At 39.4% G+C, this 27,283-nt stretch overlaps 1 long non-coding RNA gene across 1 annotated transcript; it reads left to right on the top strand.

The window, feature by feature from the left end:
• The first annotated feature begins 84 nt into the window (after nt 1-84).
• On the top strand, nt 85-27,026 carry LOC122461578. Its single transcript, XR_006283544.1, has 4 exons — nt 85-196; nt 13,973-14,134; nt 21,683-21,759; nt 26,558-27,026. It is a non-coding gene; the product is annotated as an uncharacterized LOC122461578 (long non-coding RNA).
• Nucleotides 27,027-27,283: the final 257 nt, after the last annotated feature.

Here is a 27,283-nt window from a genome sequence, read left to right as displayed (position 1 = left end):
ACTCCCACCCAAAACTCCACTGAAGTAATCATCTAATAATTCATTGATTGATGTGTTAAATACACTGCAACCAGAATATGCAAAACCCCCTCATAAATCAGTAATTATCCTCATCATGTACTTCCCAGAACAGAATAGCATTATGTGAAGCAAATACTTCAGATCCTAACCTGTACCTGACCTTACCAAAACTAAGGTAGAATGCAAGATTTATTTTTGGCAGATTGTCAACTTTTAGCTTTGTAAATGGATCTTACAAGGAGTATCCTGTTAACGTTCAGGGTGGCTGTTTTCTGGTTTGGGTATGTTTGTTTAACTTCCAAAAGAATTTTTAGAATCTGAGTTTTGCATTGTTTGTACCTAAAGAACCAGTGTGTGTAGGTGTGAGTTTGTGTGTGTGCACATAGAACCTGAACCTTTGTGCGTTACATTAATGGACAAATGTGGTTGGTTTTTTCCTGAACTTAATAAATAGACTAAAAATTCAGCTTAAAATCAGAGAACACTTGTCAGTACCTACTGCTGTTTAAAAATTATATATGAAGAGAGACTTTCTTTTTAAAGCTTCTAGCTCTATTTCTAAAGACTACTGTCAAGATGATATACTCCAGGAAACAAAAACATCTCTTAAATGATCACATCGCAATGCAGTATAAAACCATTTTGAAAAAGCATCTCTCTTTCTGTCACCTTGTCTGACAAGCTTTATGCAGTTTATTTGTATGCAAGTGAATGGCAGTTTATTGTGTCCCAGAGGATAGGGTATTAATGATCATTTGCTCCCTGCTGTGTGGCCTGTCATAGTTTTGCAGAAAGAAGACTGACAGAAGTAACAACCAATCAGTATGCTAATACTCTGCCTGACAGTGGATAGTTAGTCCATTTTAGCCAAGGTTCTTCTGCCAAATCCTTAGGTAATTTTCATAAAAAATGCAATTTTTGATAGCATCTGTAAATTGCTAGATAGAAGCAGACTAAGAAACCATATATTTCTTTTGTGTAGCAGTCAGACTTCTATCTCAGCAGGTGTTTTCTAGGGGAGGGGGAAAAGACTTCCAATCTGAAAGCCCATTTTGGTCAGCAAGAATCAATCTCTAAAACATAGAGCAATTTGTTATATCAATATCTTAAGAACTCTTTGCAGCATATCAGAATTAAGTCCATCCCTGACAAGTAAATAGATAGCAGAATCTTTTTAAAATGATAGCTGGAAGTCAAATGTCAAAAAACCACCCAGATTTGTTCTATATGATGTCATTCATTTTTTTCTCTTCACTGCCATGAAGCTTGTGCCTAGCTAAAGACAGTTGTTACCAGCTCTGACATACAAATAACCCAACATTTTGTTAGTCATTTTGTATCATACAGCCCATGCTATACGCACTCTGTGCCATAAAAATAATGTTTCTGGAAAATGATTTCTGAGTGTTTGCACAGCACGTGAACATATGATTACAGAGAGGATTAGTGGATTTAGGTATTGATGGTCAGCTGCCATAAGGCAGCACCCAAAAAGAGCTGTATTTCTATCCATAAAATTACATTTTATTCTCATTCATAAGTGAAACAATGAAAACAATAGAGAGAGCCAGCCTTTCTGGTTAGTTTGAAAACAAAATGCTTAGGTGAATTTGGTAATCAGGGAAAACAAATATGAGAAGAGAGAGAGTGAAAATCCTTGACAGGTGTACATCAGCTTGAAACTAAAATCTGCCTCCTTGTTGACAAATGGGTTTGGACAAGGTATGACCTGTCTAATGTGCCTTACCTGAAGAAGGAATTGTTGTTGGTTACCTAAGGATGGGTTGCTTTTGGGACCTAATGCCAATTAATATCACTCATGTGTTACAGCTGTATTTGATGTAAATTAAATAGATACATTATATCAGTTACATTTCTATAAATGGGGGTGGGCGAAGAAAAGAAAGAAAATATACTTGCTTGCTGCCTGCTGTTCTTTATATGCAAATCTTGGTATATTACATGGCAACATACTTGCTTTCCAAAGCCACATAAATGTTTTACTGTTTTATGAGATGTTTGCAATAAATGTGATTGATGATAATTTTTTTTTATAATTGCCTATTAGAAATACACTATTTTGTGACAAATCCTTTAGGAATAACTCCGTTTCAAATCCAAACAGAATAAGAGAAGATATCTGTACTAAGAGGTGGGTGGTTCTGCTAACAAAGATCAAAATGTATGTTTAGTCTGCTGTTTGATTTTACTCAGACAATTCTTTAAAATTGTTAGCATCTTTTCCACGTTTACTGAGTTTTGCATTTCAGTCAGATGCAGACTTGTATAAAATACTGCTACTGTACCTCAGGGCAGGCAAATAGCTTTAAGGTACACTCACAAATAGTCACAAGGGTGAATAGCTATAATTATATTGGAGTGCATCCAAGAAATCAGCTATTCTGTTTATACTTATTGCCTCTCTGAATTTATGTGCACTTCAAGCAAACATACTGTAAATTGATTTTAATACTAAAACTGTTGACCTTACAATTGCAATTTATTGACTATTTTTTTCACATTACTGCTGTTGTACTGGAAAGATACACAATCAAGGGAAATATTTATAGTAGGAAACGCCAGGTACATTGATAAGTGACCTTAGGTATTGCTGATAATATTTTTAAAAAGCAAGACTTTTACAATTATTTTTGGTCTAAACATCAAGAGCCAAAATCTTGACTGATTTACTCCCTCTGCAGTTCCATTGAAATCAATAGGGAATGCATGAGGTGTAGATCAGCACAGAATCCAGCCCTATCATTACAATTTGCAAGGTTTTTTTAAAATGGTAGGTCACTCAATTATTGCTCTTTGAGTAATAGGCTTGTTGGGATGTGGGTATGCCTCCATTATCATTGCAGAGATCAGAAATGGGCATAATGGACTCCAGCTGCACTATGAAGGATCATGCTCACTAGTGACCCTTGATATATTTTTGTCAAAGATCACAGAATCAGAGTTTAAGTCCAGAAGGGACCATCAGATCATCTAGTCTGACCTCCTGTACATCACAGGCCACCAGCACCACTCACCACGCACACACTAAACCCAGCAATCTAAATTAGATCAAAACATTAGTGCCCTCAAGAGATTAGATTATTATGTGCCACAGGAAGGGAACAGGAGGGGCCATGGTGCACCTATGCCTGAGGCCCCTGCAATGGCAGGGAATTGATTACATAAGATATACCCAGATAATCCCAGCAAGCGACCTGCACCCTATGCTGCAGAAGAAGGTGAAAACCACCAAGGTCACTGCCAGTCTGATTTGGGAGAAAATTCCTTCCCAACCTCACATATGGCCATCAGCTGGATGCTGAGCATGTGAGCAGGAACAGCCAGCTAAGCATGTGAGAGTGAGAATGTCTGGTGCCACCTCAGAGCACTGGCCTACCCCATCCAGTGTCCCATCTCCAGCTGCGACCATCTCTGAGGCTTCAGAGGAAGGAGACCAAAACGCAGAATACATTGGCTAGGGGTGGGGGGGGGAGAAGGAGGGAAATCCCTTCCTGACCCCTGCAAGTGACCAGCTGAAGTCCGATGCATGAGCAATAGGAACATAAGGAAAACAGGAGAGGAACCCCAGGGCTTCCTAGCCTGGTCCTCCACTATCACGTGCAATACAGTTCCACTCATAAATTTGTTCAGCTTCCTCTTAAAACTAATTAAGTTGTTTACCCCCACAATTCCTGTTAGAAGGCTAGTCCTGAACCTCACTCCTCTGATGGTTAGAAACCGTCTTCTGATTTCCAGCCTGAATTTGTTCCTGGCTAGCTTATACTCATTTGTTCTTGTGCCAACATTATCCTTCAGCGTAAATAGCTCTTCACTAGGGTGACCAGACAACAAGTGTGAAAAATCAGGACGGGGGATGGAGGGTAATAAGGGCCGATATAAGACAAAGACCCAAATATCAGGATTGTCCCTGTAAAATCAGGACATCTGGTCACCCTACTCTTCACCCTCCCCAGTGTTCACCATCATGATGTGTTTATAAAGAGCAAACATGTCTCCTGCCTGATTTTGCTTTGCTAGGCTAAACAACCCAAGGTCGTGTAGTCTCCTCTGGTAAGACAGGCCCTCCATTCCCCTGATCATCCTAGTAACTCTTCTCTGCAACTGTCTCAGTTTGGATTCACCTTCTTTGAACATGAGTGACCAGAACTGTACTCAGTATTCCAGATGAGGTCTTACCAATACTTTGTACAATGGCAGTAATACTTCTTATCTCATAGCTTTCCAGCCATAAGCCAGATGCAATGTACTGCATAGCACTGTCTTACCGGAAGAAGTATGTAACGTGGTGTGATGTTGCTCTCTAAGGGCTGGCCTGCTATTGCTAATTATTAAATCGTTCACTTACAAGCAGAGAATAATTTAGAAAGTACGCTGGGCCCAATTCCTGCCTTTTGTATCACTGTTAAAGAGGTTTGGTGGGTTAAACTCACAACTGGGAATCAAGAGAAGTAGTTTCTATTCTAGAGAGTGACTAGATGTATGTTTTAGGGCAAGACTCAAAAGGCTTCCGTTTCCCTATCTGAATACTGGGGAAGAATCTGACCTTCTTTGTAAATCATTTTGAGATCTATGGCTGAAAAGTTCTAATCATTATTATTATCCATAGAACCTCAAAACAACTGCTTCAACAGCCTGATCCAAAACCCATGAAAGACTATGGGCAAATCCAAAATATCAGTATTACAGCATTACAATGAATTTGTAACAGGTGATTGAAATGTGATATGGCACAGCCAAGCAAATATTCAAATAATCATATAGAACAAGAGGTTCCATACACTTTAAAGTGCTAAAAAAATAATGTACAGTTTAACAAACTTGTCATATAAGACTAAGGAGAAATTAGATCAGTCAGTTTTCTATTTTTCCAGGTAAACTAAACAAACAAAAAGCAGCAATTTAACCTAGTAAATGAATGGAACCAAAATAGGACTTTCACATCTGTGGATTATAAATCACAGATTTCCACAATAATACATATTTTTCCCTTCTAGATTAATTCAATTAAGAGGAAATTTGTCCGATTTTTTGCCAAATAAATTAGATTTAACATATTAACTTGGGAAGACATCAGAGCAAATTTGCTAGGCTCATTAGGCTTAGGAAATTAAGTTACAGAAAATTGTGCTTCCTAGCAATAGATTTAAGCAGTAATATTTAGCAGTCTGCCAAAGATACACAGATTTCTCATACAAATAGCTGTTAGGGACCAGCAACAGCCACTAAGTATATCTCAGCAGTACTTTGTATCACCTTTTTGCAACAAAGAAAAAACTATTCCCATTTTGAAGAGTTCAGAAATATCAGGACTGTACTCAGGTGAGGAGTATTTATTGACCCTGTCCAGTCAAAACAAGCTGAACCAAGCTCCTGAAAGGGTTTGAACCTTGCTATCTATCCAAAGGGAACCATGTGTGTAGAACCAAAATGCACAGGTTGGGAGGTTACGGATGTATCATGTGAGCCTGGACCTATAGGCTGTGACCATGTAAAAAGATTTTGCTGTATGATTTGTTTCAGTTTTTTTGTACTCCAGGTTGGAGCTCACATCCTAAAAGAAGAAGTGCCAGAATGCACTTCTGGTACTATACTATCACTCATAAATGATAGTACCAGAAGTACTGGAACACTGTTCCAGCTCCTCAGAATAATGCCGGAATGACTCGAACCCTGCTCTAGGTACATATTTTATCAACAAAACACAGTGACTAATATAAATGGACCAAAGGCAGACCTCAGGTGCATACTTGCAGCTTGCACTAAGTTCAGTAGGATCCATGTTTGTATCTGTGCTCAGGATTGGCCAAGTCTCTTGTAATGTGAGAACTGCTGTGGGCACAGTAATATTGGCAATTATGAGATACCATAGTGGACTTGATTCAGCCCTAGATTATGCTGGTTTTTGGATAAACAGGACTCCAGCTGGAGAATGTCTATGCAGAAGGGGATGCCACAGTGCAAGGCACCACAGACTATCCTCCACCAGCCAGGCCAAAAGTTGGCATCTGACTGGAGAGATGGTATGGTTTTGGAGCCAAGGAATATGCTAAGTAAGGCCTTAATCTAAAACTCATTCCATATCAATGGAAAGAGTCTCCCTCCATTTATTGTATGGGAAGCCTGAGTGCCTAATTTTCTGAATCCCAGTGATTTTCTAGGCACCAAAAAGTTAGGTATGCTGCTGCTCGCAATCACCACACACAAATTCCCTTGTGAATCTAGCCCTTGAGATTTTGAAGGATAAAATAAATTGGAGGAAGAGGGGAGTTAACGGGGGGAAGGGTCACAGACTATTCTTTTGAATTGCTTCAGGATTCTGTAGCCACCTGACAACCATAGTATTAGCTCAGGTCGTTACAAGTTCAACGCATGTTGCTAGTCAAACTCCCAACCTTCCATTTAGTGTAGATTATAGGCTAGAAAGTTGGATATTTTACACTTTCACCTACCTATCAATGGCCCCTGTCGTCAGAGGTAGGGATTCATTTTCCCATTGGGGTGAATGGCTTGTTTTGACTGCATGCCCTTGAAGATTAATGGAACTTGAACTTGGGTTCCTAGTAATAGATTCACCAGACTCACCGGCCAGAGCAGTCCAAAGCAAGCCCAAATGCTTGAGTCTAGTCCCTTTCCTTAGGGCAGATTTTATTTAACAATAGAAGCTACAATAGGTTCAAAGTAATACAAATTGCTTAGCAACAAAGACTCTACCGCTTTCTACAAGCTGGGAGTGGAAGGAAATATTCTCCCCCCCCAGCTAACTCCTCCCAGTTTTAAGTGGCCTAAGGCCTATAGCAAGCATGCTGGAACATGCACATGCACCCAAGCCCCAGAACCCTGTTATAGTTCCAATAAGCCATGTCTAGACCTTGACATAAAGGTCTCTTGTCTTTAGCTAAATAAAGTAACATGGAAGGAAGAAAATATGAGTTAGGAGTGAGAGCTGCTGGTAGATGGGGACAGGAAGGTTCCTGTCAGGGGTTCAAAGACTGAGAAGGATGAATAGAGGAAGAAATAACAGGCAGTCTGGGATGGAAATAAAGTTGAAATTAATTTTTTGCTTTCGGGTTGTTTTTTTTTTAAGAGAACAAAAATAAAGTTCACAGTTAGTTTGAAATTTATATTATTTGTTTGCAAAATATCAAAATATTTGTGTGCACAGTACCTTGGTGTGCAAAATAAATGGTTCTTGTGAGATCTGCTTTGCGAACCAGGCATTGGAATTTAACATTATTACAATCTGGGACAGTCCAATTTATTAAATCAATAAATAAAATAAATAAAAGCAACAAAAATTGTTGAAACTAATGCTGACACTGATTTCTTTAGAATGTCTTGTATTTCCCATAATACTTATGAGTGTGCTGGAGCTCAGAGCTTCTGGTTCATATGTGTTGGGTCTTTTAATAGAACATAATTTGCCACTGACAACCTATTTTAGAATCCCAAATAAATATCCAGTAGGCTTCTTAGGGTCCACTCACCTCTTTCTCTTAAGGATATTGGTCTGAAAATTTCTAAAAACCCAGAGATCGCACTTTTATTTCAAAATTTGCCCCATTAAATTTGCCCCATTGAATTTGTTTCTTTTCACAGCACCTCTTCAGTTTACCTACTTTTGTTTGCCAAGTTATGAAGCTGGTGTCAGTCATGCTTCAAATTGGTGCTGTAATTCTTGACAGTACAATGATCACAGTGATGTCCCTTTGAAAATACACAGGATTGAATATTTATGTCTGATACACATTTTGGAGCTGGGCAGGGCAGAAATTGTCAGACTAGAAGATTGCCTACCCTCCTATGATGACATTTAATTGACTGTTTGACCAGTGGGTCCTATATCTATTGTGAAGTAAATAAGACAACCCTCTACTTGTTAGAGATCAAGCAAGAGATTACTTTTTTGCCCGAGCTTGATGTAGCTGGGAAATAGGTTTATTTTTCTACAAAGAATGCACAGGAAGGAATATGCTAACAAGTGTCAGCTGCATCAATGATCTATATGAAAGATCTGCTTAAAACCACTTTAAACACCAGCTTCAGTCCATATAAAATATCAGCTTTACAATGCTTATTCCTAGTTTGTACAGCTGGCGGCTTTGACCCTTCCTTAGCAGATGGTGTAGGTAGATGGCTTAGCATATATTTTCAGGATCCATATAAGATAAAAAAATGTTATCTTTATTATTACTCTTTGTGGCATCAATGACTGGTTCGGAAGAAAAGCAATACCTAAAAATAATTGTGATTCAAATTCCCTGGATATTTTGAGGCAATTGTAGAATACGAATTACACTCTATCAAACCATTCTTCACATCTGAGGCCTTTTCTTACACGTCAGCATCTGGAAATTATCAAGATGCCCAGGAACTAGAAAATGTATAAACAGTATGGTCTGATTAATCGCTACACTCCCACGTTCATAAAGACAGAATAACTCATTTGTTTTATTTATTTAACGTTTCCAGAGTGTTGGAGCCATGTTGGTCTCAGAGTGCTAGACAAGGTGGGTGAGGTAATATCTTGTATTGTCTCTTTCACCTACAGAAGTTGGTTCAATAAAAGAGATTACTCGTCTCTCTTATTTATTTTAAAAATTCCTGAGCAGGAGAGTAAGTTCTTGGAAGGAAGACTTGCATAAAACTGAACCAACCAGACAATATAGCTTTCCTATTCTTGGTCAACTCCTACAATGCTAGGTCTCCCTACTATACACAAATACCACTGTCCCCAGTCACTGAAGCAACTCTCCTGGGATACAGCCATTGCTGGCAAGGGCAACTTGAGTTAGGCATTGTATTTAGGGCCCTCTTAGGAAGGGGAAAATTATGAGTGTCCACGAGCCATCAAACCATCTGTGGCGTAATAAAGGTATTGCTGTTTCTCTCGCTCTAATTATCGTCTCCTTGTTGACATTCTTTGGGAGGCCAGATTAAATTCAATTGAAGCCAATGGAAAGGCTCCCATTGATTTCAGGGAAGTTGGTTCAGGGCCTTACTGAGGCAAAGTAGAAAATAAGAAAGCTCCAACACTTTTCTATTTGTCAGTGCAAGAGTTGAGCTGAGCTCTCACTGACTGGCAAGAGAAGACTTTCGATTGCACTGGTACAACTCCATGGACCACAATCTAGGATTCAAATTTAGGTCTTCTTCTTGGCTGTGCTTTATCAGGTATATAGCCCTTCTCATCTATTTATTTAAAATTGCTTTACAATAGAGGTAACTGAGGCAACGGAGGATTAAATAATTTGCTGCAGGTCCAACAGCAGGTTAGTGAGAGAGCCAGGAAGAGAACACTCTTGGTAGAGGAGAGACAAGACTTAGCTGTAGTGAATATAAAGTGGACTCTATAATGAGGATACCAAATGCAAATAGTTTCTGTAATTCTCCCTGAGGCTGTAGTTCTCAGATTAAGCACAGCTTGTGTTGCTAAATATCACCAAAGTACTGGCCTGAACCAAGCAATCATAGATGGTATTGCTTGCAGTGTATATAGCCAACCCATAGAGCCATCTGATAAAAGAGGTAATTTTTAAAGAAATCCTGGCAGACATGAAGTTATGCTACTCTAGTACAGTGCTATATATTTTCACTCTGAAGTTTACAAAATACCTGTATTTATCATAGCAAAACTTTCAACAAAATGGTGAAAAATGTAGTTTCTATTAGAGGATACATTTCACTATAACAGAGGGAAAAACCACAGTTTTGCAAAATTGTTTTAGGCCTATGGTGATTGATTCTTAAAAATATATATATACATATATATGACTGTGGCTTCTATGGTTTGATGCCAGGAGAATCATATTTCTTAATACGGGATTGCTCATTAACATGATATATCCACTATTACCATATTAATCACAAATTGATTTCCTTTACAGACAGGGTAGTTGAAGAACTAATAATTGAAACAGACATTAACAAAGACAGCTTTATTATGAATAACTGCCATCAATATTACCTTTGATAGTTACAGTGTAAATTACTATTTTCCAGCTGTCAAATTTCTTTTGCTAGGATACTTTAAAAATAAAATGTGCAAAACCAAAGCAGTTATTGTAGGTCAAACTGCTGAAAAAGTTATTTTTATTCCGATGCTATTTTTAATTTGCCCTTTAAAGAAAGAGTGCAGATTTTTAATACTGTAGATATATATATATATATACACACACATTATGCTCTGCTTAAGGAATTTATGTCAACGTTCTGTAAATTTTTAACATTGCCCTTTATAAATGTTTCAGGGGCTATAGAAATGAGACAGGCCTATAAGAAGTTTAATGGGTCCCTGTTTAGCCATTTGTAATGGGGATTTAACTGCTTTGTTTGTGAGCTTCAGCCAAGAAAACAGATTACCTTCATCAAGTGCTAATACTCCAGAGCCAATCTATACTCTGTTCAGCTATGGAAAGGTATCATGGGATGTCAATAAGTACTGTAAACACTAATCCAGCAAACCTGTCAGCTGCTGTATAAAAAATTATTTCTAAATCCAAGCTTCCAGTCCAACACCACCCTTCCTTATCCAAGGCATAAAAAAAATATGGTGCATCATCAGGGACACATCTCAAAATTCAAAATACTCTGCTCATAATAATTGAAACTGTTGCAGTTAAAGGGATGCTTTCTGCATATCAGCAAGACAAAAGCATGTGATAAATATGAAAAAAAAAAATCAAGGCCTCAGAGATGACACCATCACAACACAACAAATTCCATCAAAATGTGTTTGCTGAGGCACTAGATGGCTCAGGGGATTGGTAATGGTATTTCAGAGACTTTCCCATCTCATTCTCCATTTTGAATTCAGTCCTAGTGTCAGTAGTAAATGAAAACTATTACCATCCAACAGGGGTGAAAGTAATATTAATTTCTTACTGGTATGGGGGCCAACTCTGGCCCCTGGAAGGGCGGGGCCTCAGACAGAAGGTGCAGGGATAGGGGGGGTCAGCCTCCCCCAGCCAGCCCATCCGTGCTGCCCGGGGCTCCAGCGGCGATTTAAAAGGGCCCAGGGCTCCAGCTGCTGCTACGGTAGTGGCGGCCGGGAGCCCCGGGCCCTTTTAAATCACTGGCCCTGGGGCAGCTGCCCCTTTTGACCCCCCCTGTTTGTGGCCCGGGGCGGAGGCAAAAGGGACAATGACATTAAAGCGCTGCCGCAGTGCTTTAATGTTGTTACCTATTTGATGCTGTGTCGCATGACCTTCTCATAAACTAGGGAAATACAACCCAGACGGAGTTACTATAAGGGGGGTGCATAACTGGTTGGAAAACCTTTCTCAGAGAGTAGTTACCAGTGATGCACAGTCAAGCTGGAAAGGCATATTAAGTGGGGTCCCACACAGATCAGTTTTGGGTCTGGTTCAGTTCAATATCTTCATCAATGATTTAGATAATGGCATAGAGACTACACTTATAAATTTTGCGGAGGATACCACACCGGGAGGGCTTGTAGGTACTTTGGAGGATAGGATTAAAATTCAATATGATCTGGACAAACTGAAGTGGCCTGAAGTAAATAGGATGGAATTCAATATGGACAAATGCAAAGTACTTTGTACTTTGGAAGGAGCAATTTGTTACACTCATACAAAATTGGAAATGACTGCCTAGGAAGGAGTACTATGGAAAGGGATCTGGGGGTCATAGTGGATCACAAGCTATATATGAGTCAGGAGTGTAACACTTATCAGAGGGGTAGCCAGTTTGGTCTGGATCTGGATCTTATGCTCCAATACGTCTGTTAGTCTATAAGGTGCCACAGGACTCTTTGCCGAATGTAGCACTGTTTAAAAAAAAACAAACATCATTCTAAAATGTATTGGCAGGCATGTTGTAAGCAAGACACAAGAAGTAATTCTTCCACTCTACTGTGTGCTGATTAGGCATCAGCTGGAGTATTGTGTCCTGTTCTGGGTGCCACATTTCAGGAAAGATGTGGACAAACTGGAGAAAGTCCAGAGGAGAGCAACAGAAATGATTAAAAGTCTAGAAAACATGACCTATCAGGGAAGATTGAAAAAAATTGGGTTTGTTTGGTCTGGAAAAGAGAAAATTGAGAGGGGGACATGATAGCAGTTTTCAAGTACATAAAAATGTTACAAGGAGGAGGGAGAAAAATTGTTCTCCTTAATTTTTGAGAATAGGACAAGAAGTAATGGGCTTAACTTGCAGCAATGGTGGTTTAGGTTGAACATTAGGAAAAACTTCAGAATAATTAAACACTGGAATAAATTACCTAAGGAGGTTGTGGAATCTTCATCATTGGAGATTTTTAAGAGCAGTTTAGACAAACACCAGTCAGGGATGGTCTAGATAACACATAGTCAAACCTTGACTGCAGTGGATTGGACTAGAAGATCTCTCAAGCTCCCTTCCAGTCCTGTGATTCGATGATTCTATAACAGACACCCTTGCTGGCAGTCTCAGTGTTGCAATGCCTAACTGATTTAGGAGCCTAAATCACATTTAAGGTGCCTAGATCACTTTAAAAATAAGATTTAGGCTCCTAAATCAGTTAGGCGTTGCAACACTAAGCACAGCAAAAATCTGGGTCCATATGGCTAAGTGCTTAGCTGGACTGGGGGCAGCACTCCCAGCACTTTGTCGGATCAAGCCCATATTAAGGAATCTTGCATAATTGTTGCCTACATCATGCGAAAACAGAAAACTTCACTCTCCAGGGCTTTCAGTCTGGCACATTTCATGAGCCCTAAAAGTTTGGCATAAGGAATCTTTGAGATGCCTTTCTTGATTTTTCAGCTCCTTTGGCTGCAGCATTTATTTGATATGTTTTTAATGGTGTTATCATTTTTACACAGCTGAAACTGTGTTCTTACGAAGTTTGGTTAGATATATTTATTGCTCCCCAGTCAGATCTCCTTCTTCATATATACAATATGCTCGAGAGTAAATATTTTTCTCAAAGCTTTGCTAGATTATAAAGAGGGGTGTTCAATGGAAGATAAATTATAAGAATTACATATGATTGGCATATGGAAAAATATAAACAGAACACTATTTGCATTACAGTACATTAGGAGAATTTCTTTTATGTTTATTCAACAAATGTTTCCTAAAAGGTTTTCCTCCAAACCAAGAAATTTAATTTTCTGTCTAATGTTATTCTCAGTGGTTATAAACTTAATTAGCTTCTTAAGCGTCACATTTATTTGCATTTGAGATAAATGTAATCTGTTCTTAGTATAACTTTTTGAAATCAAAATATGGACTAAAAAGGGGCAAGTTTGATTAGTGGAACAGATACTGTAGCAAGTAATCATAGCAATGAGATGTTAATTGGTGTCTGGGAGGTTCTATTCATAGCAACAATAGGCCATAATAACACTCAGTGTCCTCTACTGCTCAACTGTGTTTTGCCGTGGCATTTATTATACTGACAATTATATTGTACTTGAATTTCCTGCCTGTCTTCCCAATAGAAAGGTACATAAAATGAATCAGGCACCTGTGATTTTGTGAGGCACACTGTTTTGAAGTAATATACTGTAATTTACCATAACTCCTGTTTGTTTCTGGAAGTCAATGCACAGAAATATAACAGATTTTTCTGCACAACATAAAGAACTAAACTGTGAGCCTTGTGCTTACACAAACAGTCCCAGATTGTCAGAAGGCTTAGTTTCAAGAGTCAGGAGAGTAGGATTTAGCCCAAATTCTAACCAAACTAGAAGAAATCATTGGGTTTAACAAGAGATTTTCCACTCATCATCCTGATCTCTGTATCTATGTTATATCCTTTTTTAATGTCAGACCCATCTGTCTTGTCTGTTTAGATAGCCAGCTCTTCAAGATGAGACTGTTTTATTTATGTTTGTACCCAACCTAGCATGATGGGACCTCTGTCTCTAATCTGGGCCCTAAATGCTACTGAAATACAAATAATAAAATATTTTTCTGTGCCCTTAAGGCACAGGTCAGAATTGGAGCCAATGCTGAGCTGCACCATGCCACTGGCACAGTGCCTTACGGAACTGGATGGAGCCCCATTACTATGTCACCCTGAAAGAGGTGCGGCGACTACCCCCTCCCTATCTGTTTTGGTGAATCTACCATCAGCAGCGCTGCAAAGGTGAGAGACTCCTTGTATATACGGCTGCGGACATCTTGTCCATAATTAGTATATGTGATTGAACACACACTATAGTCAGAGGTGTACTTTTGGGAGGTTATTTGGAGGAATGAGCACAGGGTTGGGAGTCCAGAGAAGTTCTAATCCTGGTTCTGTTGTGTGTCTTTGTACAAGTCCTTTCAAAATTTCCATGCTGCCTCGGTTCCCCCATCTGTAAAATGGGATTAATAATAATTGCTCACCATACTTGGAGATTCTTCCCAAAATACTCTGAGCTTTCACTGGGTTTTCTACGAGACTGGGTTTTCACTGGGTTTTCAGATTTTGAAGAGGCCAGAATGCCTGTCACTTCTTTCGACTGAGATCCCATTATTCTAGGAACTTTACAAGAAATATAAAAAGACATGGTCCTTGTCCCAAAGACCTTACAGTCTAAAAAAGAATCCATGCTCAAAGTCCTAAATGCTTTGTAATTTTGACACTTACTGAATTTATATTATTTAACCCAAAAGTGAAGATCATTTTATTGCTATGTAGTGTTGTGGATGCTCCTTTGTTTTGACTTTGATACCTTAAATATGAGAATTACATTAGCTACCTTCAATCTAGTCCTCTGCTAATTACCCTTATGGAGCAAGTCATGCTTCTTTCTCAGAAGGTTTTCCTGTTTCCCAATCCTTCAGAATTTTGGTATGTAATTGATCTGAGCCTAGGTCTTTGCCAATTTTTCAAAATTACTGTACATGTAAGAAGAATTATGCAAAAACAAATATGCAACCCAAAAACATACAAGTTTTGGGAGGACAGGATTTGCTGTTGTAGTTTATTTGAAAATTCTGAACATGATATTCAGCTACATTTATGAAGAAAAATTTAAAAAACCCTCTCATGATTTAGAAACTACTTCTAAGAGACCTACTTTCCTGTTAGGGCATGCAAAACATTAAATAATAGTTTCAGATTGACTATGAAGGTGATAGGAAAAACCTCTAGTTTTCACTACCTCTACAAGAAAAATCAATCCTTTAGGGTTTAAAGGGTGTTCAAAAATACTTAGCAAATAAACCAATATATTTTTAATAAATTAAAAATTAAAATTTTATTTGCTCAGGCACTGGGGTCAAGCAATACGTCCACATTTCATCTGGGAAAAAAATAATTACACTGCATTAAGCCATGCGGAGGTGAGATTGGAAACAGACTTTCCTTCCTGCCCAAAACTTTTGTGCAGATGACGAAGGGAGCTCATCACAAAACCTCTGTAAAAAGACACTTTTTGCAAAGCCAAATGGGTGAAAATTTACCAGTTGTTATATGGCTGTACTTCAGTATTTCTCACTGTAAAAAACATTGACAATTTACCTTTGTGGAAATCAGCAAATCTTGGCAAACGCAAAAATCAGAGTTTTTGCATAAAGACGCTTCCTGTTTCACATACCCTACACCCTTAACCTCTTTCAAATGTGAAAGTCAAGTGAGGCACTCCAGGCTGTAACTATTTCCTTTCATGTCCCTGATGTCATCAAAACATCAGGTAACGGCATGACTGGGCTTAATCATTCATAGCTGATAAGGAGAAGGTGGTTGCATCAATAATGCAGCCTTAATTGGGGTTATAAATATCAACCTGGATAGGATTTAAAACACAAAGAAGAATGAGTTGAGAAAGTGATGAAGGAATAAGATTTGACAAGGGCAGGATTGAAAATAATGAATGAGAGAAAAATGAGAGAGGAAAAAGATGAGACAAGAAAGACAACAAAAAATTCATGCATGCAGCTATGAGATTTAAAACTGAAACATCCTGCAGCTGCTTTTCCCATCACCTTTAATGAACAAGGGATAACCAGAACTCAGTTCACCAAACCTGAGCCCAAAGAGTTTCCCTATCTGTGCAAAAACCTAGTAATCCTATCACTACAGAGCATCTTTCTTCTCAAATTAAACTCTACCCTCCTTTAAACAACAACAACAACAACATAAAAGTGCTTCAACAATCCTGACTACAGTTTCTCTGGAATTTTTTGATGAAGTGCTCTTTCATCAGAAAATGCTGATTGGTCGAAATCAAAACTTTTCACAGGAACATATAATTTTTGATTAAATTTTCTTGGATAAGGTTTCTTGGGTCAAAACCAGTGTGTGTGTGTGTGTGTGTGTGTGTGTGTGAGAGAGAGAGAGAGAGAGAGACCTGATTGATTCAGGGATCTCTCATATTTTGGGCAAAATTTCAAAAAAGTCTCACATTCATCCCAATACAGAACAGGACACTTTGAAAGCATTACAACTTTCACAGGGTGGGAAAACTGTATCCTGCACACCTGTAATCCTGACCCAGGAAATACAATTCCATTTTCATTCATAAGCAAGGAGATAATACAGTTCTCATAGCTGCAGTCACACATATTCCAAAAAAGTGTGATTCAGCTGGTTCAAAATATCTTTCTAGTATCTTCTACAACAAAGCAAATCTGACCTGTGCTAGTTTACTTCTGTGGGAAACTGCCTGAGAATGAACAACTCTTGCATGTAAAACAGGTGCCTCATACCCGAAATTGATTAACTAAAATAATTACAATCAATTAACAACCTTCCAAGCGTTGCTACAATCCAGAGAAAGAACAAAATCAAGCAGGTGACCTTTAGCATTAAATATGCCAGAAAATTTACAAACTAAGTTAATACAAAAAGACTTAGGGCCAGATCCTCATTTGATACAAAGGAAATGGTGAGCCATTGCTGTACTGGAAACAAATATGGAAACAATAAAAGTTAAAGGTTTGAAGAACAGAGTATAAATCACAGCAGATTCAGCCTTTTTATCTGCTCAACATTCTTTATCAGGAATATTTGTGAGCGGAGAGATTTCCTTCATTTTAAATTACTCTATGAATTTACTCTGAATTATTTTACAAATTTAATTTTTCCATGGCTTGTTCCTATATGTTTGGTTAATTTTGACTGGTCATAAGAGTTTAATGGAACTGTAGCTGTTCCCCAACGGTCTTTTTCTTTCTAGCCTTTGTAGTCCTGGCCTTAGGCTAGGGTTCCTGACATGGAATTTGGGAACACTCTGCTCTGGTGTATTAAGAATTTCCCACCCCACACATAATATACCAGGTTCTTTATAGAATTTTCTGGCCTGGAGTTTTCTGTCAGCACGATCATAGGTATTTATGTCTGAACATGCAGTGGAGGGTGTGGACAGATGCTTGAATGGTATGTTTCATTGTCTCTGTGCCTCAGGACAAGTGTCCTCCTCCTGGGTTAGTATCTTTATTGTACTATATAATAACTGCCATTCCTAGTCATTGAATGGATAGAAGTAAGGAGTCATAACTGCAAAGGATGAAGAAACTGCTCTGCACGGTTCGTATATTTAGCTCCTAGCATGAGACAAGCATCAGCACTAACATGGGAACCAGCACAGTTTTGTCATAACACACCACTTCTGCCAACTTCAGATGACAATGGGCTACTGCAAGGAAATATCAGGCCAGTTTGTTCAATGTGACAGAGAAAGCAGTCAAGAACTCTGAGTTCAGACTTCAGGGAGACATGGTGCTTATTGTTCAGTTGTAGTCTGACTAGTTCAGTGTATTGTTATGGTGTCTGGAGAAGACTGTTTAGCAGAGAGTGACATATTTCTGGGGTATACCAAGATAAATGACAATGCTACTATGGAACTCATTACTCATGATGATTTGGGAATGAAGAAGCAGAAAGGTGATGAAATGGAGTCATAGAGAAGGTACTAGAAGAGGAGCTCTTACAGAACATTGCTAATACCCGATGAAGTGAGCTGTAGCTCACGAAAGCTTATGCTCAAATAAATTGGTTAGTCTCTAAGGTGCCACAAGTACTCCTTTTATTTTTCCTTAACAGTGTCCATAACAAAGTACCTTTACCTTCTGTGATGGGTTGTAGGGGAGAAATTGGAGCTCGAATAAGAGACCAAACACAAGAGATGATGCAAGTCCCTGAAGCCCTATTTATGTTTCTAATGCTTCACACAGGCAATCTCATTGGAAACACCAAAAACAAATTATAGCTGTGAGTATTTTTCGCAGTGATCCAACTCATATAATCGGTGCAGTATGCCAGGGAACAGTTACATGCAGACTGACCCCTAAGAGCTGAGTATTTCATTTCTCAGTAACCATATAAAGCATAATCATAGCAATGTACACACTCATCAGAAGAGCCAGGGTCAGCAGCATCTTGGGGTGCCCCTTTCATCACTAAACAATGACTGAGGGAAATGCCTTTTCTGATGTGGAGACAGGGCAGCAGAACCAGCAATGGACTCAGTTGTTCCTAAGAGCCTCAGCGTTTTCCTATGCCAGCTGAATTTAGGTTAAATGGGCAAAAAGTACCACCATGAACAACCTCAGTCCTCTTTAGTGAATGCTGCTGATGCAAAGATGCTGGTACTTATTACATGTGGCCGGAGGGTTTTTTGTTTTTTTTTTGAAAATGATAGTTGCTACCACTTCATGATAGCATGTACCTCCTTTCCCCTCCTGCTCCCCACAAAACAAGCTCTATCAGGGCTCTGCTGATCAGCAAGGGAGCAAGGCATATTCATGTCACCATGAGAGGATCCACCTAACTGCAGACACACGGACAAGCCACAATGAGCTGAATTCAGCAGTAGCAATCCTCATGTCACACTGCACATTTCCAGGCTCCGCTAGAACAGTGGATGGTGATATAGTCTCTCATTCAGGTCTGTAGTCTCTGACAAGTGGCAAAATACAAGGAAGGCAGTGCATGATGGCCGTTTTCTATATGCATTCTGCAATGTGTATTGTTTCAATTGCTCCCTCATCACTCAATGAGAACTTTGTGGGATTCTTATCACAACCAGGAAGATTTGTGAACACTTCAGCTGATCTCATGGCGTACAACATTCTCCAGGAGCTTCATGTGGAGAATCAAATTCCATGCCACCTGCTGAAGGAGAAGGCAGCAACATAGTGAAATTTCACATCCTGGATTAGCTCTAGGAGTATCAATTAGCTACCTACCATCCATGCTCCACTCAGATTCAGCAGTCTGCACTTAACACCAGCAGAGTGGTCATTAATAATGACTCTGTAACACCTCCAGTCCACAGACATGGTCAGTGATACATACTGAAATCCATAAACAACTGCCTGATGGGATACCAAAACAAAACAAAGAAAAGCTACATAAGCAGGAAGGCTCTGAAAGATCTATAAGTGGCCCATGCCTCCCCCACTCCTGCTTGAAAATACTAGGTCTTCTTTCCTGCTTTAAAGAGAGGAAGAAAAGATCAACTGACCAAGTGGCTGTGTGTGTGACAGGAATCCCCATAATGGAAATGCCAGGCAGGACTAATGTGAAAGTAGTAGTTGAGTGAGGGGAGAGCTCTGTGGGAAATCCTGGAATACTTTGACTTTGATTTTATTGCTGCCAAGCTGCAGACTTCATCCCAGGGAAAGGCTGCACATATGGCCAGTATACTATTGTTATATCTGCCAGTATAGAACCTTGGCTGTAATGGTAGCAGTACAGGGACCCATAGCTGGCCTTGTTTTACGTTCAGCTGTACAAATCCCACTGGTAAGCTGAGCCTTTCCTCTAAGTGCCTTCTGAGTACAGCAGATGCTGTAGTCACCAACAGGTGAACTTGCCTCTCCACAGAAAATATGCAGGGGCTTTGACATCATAAAAATGAACAAACCACGGCTTCCACAGGCATACAGACTACCAAAACATATGGCTAGAAGCAGGGAAGCAGATGCACAGGACACAAACCGGGATAATCAAGGGGATAACATAAAAGACTTGGAGCACCAACGGTTGGTTTATTTCTCTTTCCGCCCCTCTCTGTGTCTGCCTCACACTCGCACATCCATAGGGTTTTTATTTGAAGTATGTTATGAAAAGATTGCTTACCTTATTGACAGTAAGTGTGGCCAGGCCTCCATTTTCTCCCAATTAGCAGGACAGGATCTGCCTCAGTTTTCTCCTGTGTCTTGAGTAGTTTAGCCCTTCAGCCAAACTATAAGCTCCCTCAGTCCCCTGAAGGGTAAAAAAGAGTCTAATTCCTTTTACTCTTCAGTTCAGGGATTCCACAAAAAGTCATACACCTTCCCCAGATCACAGCCCTCTCTCTAGGGTCTGTGTAATCTCATCTTTAGTTGGTCACAACAGCCCTGTACCCATTGGTTGAAGGAGTGTCCACTCATCCCCCCAAAGGACACAGCCAAAGTGGAGAGCACATTAGCTCCCTTATCTACCACAGACTCTAGGCCCAAAGCCCTAAACAACAAAGCAGCCATCTGCTTCATCCTCAAACTTTGCTTTAGCCTTCCCCCAGGATTACCTCCTATCCAGGCTAACTGACTTCCATCTCTCCCTCTATGGTCCTTTTCTCCAAGATTCTTTTTCAGCATCTGCTTATCAGGGAACCCCAGAGCAGGTCTTGCCCAGGCCCCTATCAACAAGCTGCTGTTCTAGCTAGCTCTACTCACGCTGAGATTGTGGCTTGGCTTCTTAGCAGGATTTGCTCTTAACCTGTGGTCACAGTGATCCCTGCTAACTACAAGTCCCCAAATTCCTTTGATCTGGGAGGAAGCCAAACACAGAGCAGATCCAGGATTTCTCATAAAAGCCTGCCCTGTCCTGTGTCAAGACCACTTGAGTACTTCTAATGCAAATGTAAATATGCTAGTCATGAATACAGTTGGTCAGAAATTATTGTCAATTTTTTTCCCGAACAACAACAAAGGATATTTTTGTTAAAATGAACACACTGACAAATGTTTTCATTTTGATAAAAGCTAATTTAGAAAAAAAGATGTAAAGCACTTTGATAATCTTGAAACATCCCACTTCAAAATTTCCAATATGGAAATGTTGAATTTTGTTTCAAAATGACTTTTTGAAAATAAATGATTTTTTATATAAAAATAGTTTAAAAGTGATAAAGGCTCAAAATCAAAACAAAACATTTCACTCAGCCTGAGATTATTTTTTTTCAGAATTCCATTTTGCAGGAAATTTTGGAATGTTTAAATTATATTTCATTTTGGAATGGAAAATATTCAAAATCACAACATTTTGAATCACATGAATCAGAAAATCTGGTTCTCACCCAGCTCTGTTTATGAGCATGCAATGGTAAGAGTTGAAAAGCCCCTTTCCACAAGTATTTATGTAAATGTAACTAATCCCCCTGGAACTGACAGTAGTGGTTGAATCTGGGACCTTCAGCATTAAAACTATATCTTGGTACTTTTATATGCCCATCATCCCTACTATTTGAGACCTCAAAAAAAAACCCTCAAAAAAACCTCATCACCTCCTATAAGTTATCGTCCCTATTTTGCAGATGGAGAAGTGAAAAAACAGAGTAAATTAAGTGATTTTCCAGGTCACGCAGGAAGTCTGTCACTAAACTAGGAACTAAAGCCAGAGCCCTATCCAGTATACTATCCTCCCTCTTGTTTTGCTGAAGTGAGAGCTAAGTCCATTAGCTAGAAGTAGTAATAAAATGTATAAATCTCTCATGTACAGCAGCCACAAGAGGAAGACAGAGACCCACACAGTCCTAGAGTGAATTACATGTGGAATGTACAATCACAAAAAGGGGGGTAAGTACACTGAATTTATTTTTATTTTATTTATTTTAAAATTCTTCTGGAAATGTTACTACAATGTTTGCCCTGTGCTAGTTTAAAAGTAGTAACAATTCTTAGAGACATTGTAATACAGAAGCTGCACTTTGGCATATGTTCTACACCTTCTTGTCCTCTTTGCCATCAGAATGATACAAGTCATATTCCTGTTATAGCAGCAGTCAGTTTGTTATCTGCTAAGCACAATGGGCCAAAATGTGTGGGGCACAGGATTGTTTTAGATCTGAAACCAATTTTAGAGTTACTGCTGGTCAATACAGCTACAGTCCCCATAATGGAAAGTGATTTGTGCAGCAAAGACAGGAAATTTAGGTTGTTTACGTCTTTGCAGGCTGAACCCCCTATTGATTTGATGTGGTTGGTGGACCAAGCCAACAACAGAAGTGAATGCGGGGAAAAGATCAATGTGTGGAGGAAATTCAGTTTCCTGGTCCCTCCACGAAAAAAATGGCAAAGGAACAGCATGTAGCCCAATGCATTTTCTTTGTACAATTATCTAATAATTATCTGAAAATGCATATTTGGGTAAAGAGCCCAAAATCATTTTTGGCAATAAGGATCATCTCATGAACCAACCTATACAACACAGTTTTGAACACTTGTCTAATTTTCAGTATACTGTAACCTCTCACACCATATCATACTGCAGTGAGTCCAATGTAAAATTGGAAAGTTCTTCTATGAAAGTATAGTTTACAATGGGGAAAACTCAAAACATATCCATGTAATAGTTTGGAATTAATTATGGTATTACAGTTTTATCTGATTGTTTTTTGTGTTGCAAAGATGTCAGACATAAGAACTGAATATTTTCATAATACATGGGCATTAGCATTTTTCTCATCATCCTCAACTTCTATAGTACCTTCCCTAAACTGTAGCAGCCAATCCTGCAAACATGCACGTGAACAATGTTATTCCCATGAGTAATCCCAGTGACTTCAGTGGAACTACTAATTTGTCAAAATTTACTCAGGATGCCCACTTTAGTGTTTGGGCCTATAGGCATGACTATTTAAAAGGCTCTTTATGAGAGTCAGCCCATCATTTTTAATGATCAGTTGTAGTCAACACTTATGATAGAATTACCTGCCATTTCCAGATTTTTTAAAACAATATTTCCAGTCCTTAGAATAAACTGGATTATTCCTGCTGACCCATTCCACTAACTGTCTTTCTGTGTAAAAATCTGTGTTTTGGTTTCCTGCAGGAAAACACATACCATTTATGGAGTGAAATTAAATCTTCTGTAATTGGGCACATGAGTTACAGAAAATTATAGCTAAAATTGTGTATTTAAATAGCTTATTTTGCTAGTGATTTCTCTCTTAGTAAAACTTCTGCTGGATGGATCCTTATCTTTTGAGATACATCTTTTCCTTGATGCAGATGCATAACTCTCATTTATATCAGAGGGAGTTACCTGTGAGTCGAGGACTAGAACATGCAAACCCTTCCTCACATTAATAGTCTTTATTCATGCAAGTATTCCTATTGGCATCATTGACACTACCTGTGAGGACAGCTCTTGTGAGTACTGTTTGCAAGGTTTGGATCCTGAGAGAACAGATCTGTCAGCCCTTTAACATATTGCAGGATCACTTTCCATTGTGTTGGTTCATACTAGGGTCCACATTTCGATACCCTTCTCAATACAGAATAGTACCTTACTCAGCAAATACTCAGTTGAAAGCACTGGGAATACTCAACGAGACAGGGAATATACAGGATGAAGAAAGGTAGCAGTTGAGCCCAAAGGAAACACAGGAGATGATGGGAGTTGCTTTGATATAAAACTGGAGTAATACAGATGTGAGTCTGGCCCAGATTACATAAAAAGTTGATTGTGTGCTGGTGCAGCAACAATAAAATAAAGTTCTGAAAAATGGAAGAAATAATTATGATTTCACAAAGACAGAAATTATTCTTTTAAATAAGCACAAGATTACTCATTTGTTTTTCCTTTGGAAAACTGCCCTATCGGATATAACAGTGATGCACACAAGAGGATAAAATATTTTTTATGTTATGTCTTCCTGTTACTTCCACTTTTGCTGATTGATGACTCTCTTTCTCTTGGCTTTTGATTTTGCAAGGCTAAATCAAAAGCAAAGTCCCAAAAGAGAGAAGCAGTGATATGTGACCGTTCAACATAGCTGCCTGTCTTTTGGTCCACTATAGAATATTTTTAAAACATAAAAAAAATTCAGTTCCTAAGGACAGTAATCAATCCTGGTTAGCTGAGAAACTGGAGATCCCATGTTGGCTGTGTGCTTGGCAAGTATCCACTTTCCTGTGTATTACAAGTTTAAGTAGAAACAGAACTAGGCAACAACAGGCGGCCTCAGGCTCCAGAAACTTATCCTCTCCTCCAATACAAAATGTATAATTCATAGTTAATACCTCATCTAAATATGCCCAAACAAAACCAAGGGCCCTGTTTTGCCCTTACTCAGACTGTACATGCCTTAGAATTTAGCATAATTTAAACAAAATATAACATAACTCTTTCACAGATGTCACGTGATGTTGATATTCTCTTCTTTGCAATTTAGGACTTGTAATTTTCAGAAGGTTTAACTGCACAAAGGACTGTGCATGTCCCAGAGGCATAAATAAAAAAAGGATAGTACTCATGGAGCTAAATAACTAGGGAACAAATAGAAAGGGGAAAAAAGCCAGTTATTCTTATTCTCCAATTTAAAAAAATTATAGATGGCCCACTCTTTCAACAGCAGTTGCATGTGTTGGTACCATGTTAGGACTGGACTCATATGCATTCCAGAAGGTTTTAAAACAAAACCCACATCTTTCATATAGCTTTTTAGGCTATCCAAGTATCTTCCCAGCATAGAAAAACCTCTGGGTGGCACAGGGCTCTTTGCCACTTCTCTCCCCCTGTCTGGGTTGTGGGGAGTGACCCAGGACTTGGCTGGCGGACAAGATGTGCCTGAAAGGTTGCTGTGCTGATGATCTAGAGCAACCCCTGTAGGTGGCCATTCCAGCGTGGCACATATAGCCTAAACATAATGCTGCTATAACTAGTGCCAAGGGCCAAGCTGTCCCCTGGCAGACCCCAAATTCAAGGGAGCATAAAGGACATCAGGCCAGTGCTATTAACTGGTGTGAGAGGAGACTCAGACTCATTATCTGTAGATTCTGAGAACTTCACTGCGGATATTAAAAATGACTGCACCAGAACTATAGGGGGCAGAATTTATCTGGGCTTACCAAAAGAAGGGCAGCTCTACTTTGTGGTTGGGGAGGTGGGAGGGAGAGGAAGAAGGTCAAAAACCGCTGCAAAAGGTTCTTGGTGGTCAACTTTGCAGCAATGACTCCCTCCCCTCCCCCCAGGAATGTGCATAAATGTACAAAACCTGGGTGGGGCAAGTCTCTGTGTGAAAGCAGCGAGGAAGCCAGCACCCACCCTCCCTCCCCTAGTGGAGGCGAATGGCAGGCTGGGTTAGGACTTGCTATGGGCATTACGCCAGTCGCTCCTTTTAAATGGGGGCTGGGAAGGAATTTTTCCTGCACAACCAGAATGGGCTTCTATAGAGTGTGGTTTTTTTGCCTTCCTCACAGCGGGTGTGAGGATGGACCTTTTCTGGTGAATAGAAAAGGTGGTAGGCCATATGTCACAACTTATTTTGTAATATTGGGTGGATGTTCAGTGCAGATACTCCATAGGGAGGGCAGCCAGTGACCAGATAAATGGCCTGGTAAAGAACTTAAAAGGAGGTACTGCATAAAGAAACGGAATGGGGGAGAGGGTTCGGGGACTCCCATGATTGGTACGGCAGGGAGCCAACCCTTCCCCTCTGCCCCCCGCCCTGTTCTCATAGCCCTCCTTAACCCTCTTACGAGGCTGGTGGATGTTAAGGTCCAAGACATGGGTCGGCTGGGGGACCTGGATGGAAACAAAGGGGTGGCGGGGTGGAAGCCCTGGAGAATTGATTTGAATAAGCATGGATTAAACAAAGGGGAGCTGGTAAAAAGCCCAGAGAATTTATTTGAATAAGCATGGAGTTGCCTGCACGGTACACTTTGTCTGTCGGGTAGTCCCAGACATCTATCCAATAAAGTTGCGGCCTGATTAAAACCCATAACAAGCCTCCTGTCCTTCTTGCGGTCTACCCAGACAATGAAGTCTTGAGATCAAAGAGGCCAAAATGTGCTGCCAGTTATAGTTGTAAGGCTGTACTGATTTTAATGAAGCATGACTTAGAGCAACACTTATGGAAAAATCCTATAGGAGTAGTAGCAATATTTTTGTAGGACTCTATTGACATTAATAATGGTCCATAATGGTTACTTTAAAGACTTATAAAACTTGATAGAAAATTATATCTTTCTATGTTTTTTTTTGTTTGTTTTAATTGTCTTGTAGAATTCTATAGAAGGGATATAAATCTCCATTAAAAATCTATAGGATGGCTGAAAGAACCTTTAGGAAGAATATAATTTGCTATTAATTTTCTGGATTTTCTGCCAAGGGGACTTTAGCCCTAGATGTTTTCAGTATTATTTCAAAATGACTCTTGAATTAGCAGTAGAGTGCTGATCTGTTCCTGGCCTCAGATTTGAAATGACTTTTGCCAAAATGTGCAGAACTCTCTGAATTATCAATGGAGCTATATTTTAATATCTGGGCCCAGATGTTTCAGCAGTGTTCATGGGAGCTGCATGATTAAAGCTCCATTGGGAAAGTTTCCCTTCCCTCCTCCTCACTTCACATCTATACCTTGTATTATAGACTATTCCATCGCAACTTGATCGCAATTCAACATTAATCAGGGCAATAGTCAGAAACTGGAAGAGCTATTCACCTCTGCAACAGATTTGAAAGTTACAGCTAAGTTCAGGTGAGCATGTTCACTTTCCAGGACTTGTCTGATCAAAACCTCCAGAACTTTTGATCCTGTGTACCAAGATTTTCTAGCCCCATGGTGCACTCTTAGTGCACAAAATTGCAAGGAAGCACAATAAAATTAAAAATTTTAAAAGACAATTTAGTAGGATATAGTGAAGGGACCACTGTTCATATACATCTACAGTATTTTACTGTAATATCCCAGGCACTACAGCTCATAAAGTGATACCACAGTATTTTGGACTATTACATCCTTTTATTTTGACCTGATGTGTCCTGCTGACAACTATCTGCTATAATGAAGAAAGGAGCAAGCCATCTGGCCACCTTCTGACTGAAGAGGACCTTTGGTGGGAGAGGGAAGTGGGCCAACTTGCAATCCTTGAACAGAAGGCCTGCTACTGGAGGTAAGCAATGGGGGTTGGAGTCAAGGGACTTTGTGGAACATTCAGAATGTTTCAGTTCAGATTACGTTTTAAACATAGGCAAAGGTTTAGTCAGGTTCTTATTGTATCCAAATCAATTCACTCATCGTTAGTGCGAGGAGCTCATTTTAAAACAGATCTATTTATTTTTTAAAGTCAGGCTTTGATTCTATCATTTGAAAAA

This window comes from Chelonia mydas, chromosome 9 (genome assembly GCF_015237465.2).
Source record: "Chelonia mydas isolate rCheMyd1 chromosome 9, rCheMyd1.pri.v2, whole genome shotgun sequence".
Lineage (NCBI taxonomy): Eukaryota > Metazoa > Chordata > Testudines > Cheloniidae > Chelonia > Chelonia mydas.
This window is presented reverse-complemented; position numbering and strand designations above follow the sequence as displayed.